Source organism: Aethalodelphis obliquidens, unplaced genomic scaffold (assembly GCF_003676395.1).
Source record: "Aethalodelphis obliquidens isolate GAN/ISIS:26980383/991018 unplaced genomic scaffold, ASM367639v1 scaffold15, whole genome shotgun sequence".
Lineage (NCBI taxonomy): Eukaryota > Metazoa > Chordata > Mammalia > Artiodactyla > Delphinidae > Aethalodelphis > Aethalodelphis obliquidens.
Window position 1 is genome coordinate 417757 of NW_020837959.1, and position 2982 is coordinate 420738.

A 2982-nucleotide genomic window follows, 5' to 3' on the forward strand; every position below is an offset into this window, starting at 1 on the left:
CCCCGTGCTCAGAGCGGGACCCCTCGCCACCCCTCCGCCCGCCCTGAGGACTCACCGTCGTCTCCTACAGGGCACCCAGACCCCGCCGGTACCCCTGCACGGCCGCCCTCCCCTGTGGCCCCCACCGCACCCAGGGGTATCCAGGCACTGTCACCACCCACACGTCCGGACGATGAGCCCCATGAGGGTGGGCAGGGGCCCTGCCTCGTCCCCCGCTGCGTCCCTGCCACCTGAGACAGTGCCCGCGCACAGCAGCTTCTCAGTAAACGTCAGGGGGCGCTGGGCCCTCCCCGGGTTCCAAGTCCCCTGCGGCCTCCGTCCCGGCTTCACCCCACACGGCAGCAGTCACGCCGGCCGCTTATGGCGCATCTGCTCCGTGCCTGGTCTCACTGAGCACTTTACCTGCATCAACAAGCACCCCTGGGCCTTGCCAAGTCCATGACCCTGGACCCTGCCCTACTCCAAGACTGCACAGAGGACCTCTGCACACTGCCCTGGACCAGGCCGAGCAGGTCCCACACAGAGAGGGGGCGTGCGTCCCTCTGGGATGGCCAGCATGTCCACGCTGCTCCATGGGTGCACTTGTGCCCCCATGTCCACACTGAGCCGTTCCCTGGAGGGCAGGCATCCTGTGTTCTTCCACTCCTATACCTGGCTCAGCACCAAACACGTGAGTGATCAAATGGGAAGGGGTGGAAAGAAAGTATAAAAGTGTGCAGAGCCTGCCGCTGCCCACCTGCACGTCCATTACCCTCTCCCCTTGTCAACAGGCCCCAATTATTGGATGTGGAAACACGCCAGCTGAAAGATGGCATTTTCCAGCCTCTGCTCCAGCTGGGTGATTAAGTTCTCAGCAAAAAATCTCCACCTCAACAAGGAATGTTGGGTGGGACCTACAGGAAATCTCTTAAAGGAGCCAGTCCCTTTGCCTTTCTCCCCTTCATCCTTCCCGCGGCCTGGAATAAAGGTGGAGCCCCTGCAGCCATTTTGCACCATGAGGGAACCTTGACAATAGAAGTCACACACAAAGAGAGGCAGAGCAGAAAGACAGCCCTGGGTTGTCCACCTCCAAACTTTGATTAGGTAACAGAATTAAATCTCTGGACCATAAACCACTATTGTGGATGTCCTGGTATCTGTAGCCAAAGCTAATTTTAACTGTCACAGAATCCAAGAAAGGAAACCTTGCATCACTGGCACCTTCCTCCCTCAGGCCTTGACTCCTGGATTTCGTGTGAACTGTTCTTCCTCTCGTGTGTCTCAGGGAAGGCAGGGAAGCCTCACTTACAATAACCGTAATTGTAATCATTATTACAGCAATTCGATCTCAGATACGCCCGTTCCTACGTAGTCAACAGCAACCGCACAACGGAGGCAGAGACACAGGCCAGGCAGAGGGCAGGACGAGACTCCACACTGAACACAGCCATGCTGGTGTGTCTCGTTTGTTGGAAGGTTAACCATCTTCATCCCTGTGACTCCAAAACAAAACAGGATGAAAGAAAAACATGGTGCTTCTTCCCACACCAAAGTGTTTTAAATTGACGTGTGTGTGTGTGTGTGTGTGTGTGTGTGTTTGGTGGGGAAGCGGCTGCTCATCTGACCTCAACCACTGTCTGAGATGACCCCAGGCCCCGGCCCAGACTGTGCCTTTGAAGATTTGCACGCCCGTCTGCAGTCTCGTCAGCAAAGTTTAACGGCAGGTCAAGGTCACGCCACCCAAGAAAGGGATTGTCACGCACTCAGAAATAGATTCCACACAACTCTGGGTCAACGTGCTCACTCAGAATCACTTGGCCAGCCCGGGAACGCCGCTTCTACCCGCTGGCCTGGTGAGGGCGAAGGTCTCAGGAAGGTCGCTTCATTTCCTGCGAGGCCCTCACCTCCCTTCACCTGCTCTTTCACTGCTGTTTTCTCGTACTTTTTACTGCAAATATGTAAGAACTGTTGAGGGTGAACCATCTATAGGAGAGTCTACAGAAGCACAGCCACAAGTGCTGGGAGACGGTTTACACCTTTGGGACCCAGCGGCCCTGGGGCCCCCTCGGTGGGCTTTTCTCTGTTCACTATTATTCACGGCATCTTACTTGCAAAGTCGTGTGCATGCAGACAGCAGTCACTTATTTTTCCTCGCATGTATCTAGAGCCTGAAACCGAGGATATAAGTACAGGTTGGTTTGCCCCAGGGTCAGAAAGATCAGTGGTTACAGCCGATCTGGGGTGTCTGTAGGGAAATGGGACAGAAATGGCAAAGCCACTTGGAAAATGAGTGCGTGAGAGGAAAAAAGAAGGCTCCCCTCGGGCGACATTCTGCTCTGGGTGATTACCTTTAGAAAGGCAGGTACATTGGGAAAAAATGGACACAAAGGTTGAAAACCACCTTCTTCTATGTTTTGGAAGTTAGTGAAGCTGCTACCATGGAAGTTGGTGAGACACTCACGCCAGGGCCGCCCAGCAGTCGTGGGGGGTGGCATCGCAGCCTCCGCTCGCCCACCCGCCCCTAGCCGTCACCCCTCCCGTGCACTACCCGCCCCGCCAGCCCCCGAGCCCCTGCGGATGGACCCAGGGCAGCACCGCCTCCTCATCAGATCTCCTCAACTGTTCTTCCCGAGGTTCCATCCCCATCTCTGCTGTAAAATGTCTTTTAAGAGCAAGAAGCCTCTTGAAACTAAACTTTCTGGGACTAAGTATTTGAGAAAGTTATCGAATGCCCTCCTCCTCAGAGGACTTCTTGCTGTTTTCCCCTAATTGAATGCGTTACGTGTCTATTTCTCTCAGAATAACTAACTGAGGCCTCAGCACCGCTTCAAACCACAGTTCCGGCCCCTGGGCCTTGTCTCTTAGCTCCTGTGGGCCCATCTGGAAGACCCCCTGTGGGGATATTCTGGTTCCGAAGGTTCTTGCCTCCGCTTTGACTTGTCCCTTTAGGGCGGTCGCGTGATGAGCGGGGACCCAAGGGGCCCCACCAGGCAAACAGCTTTG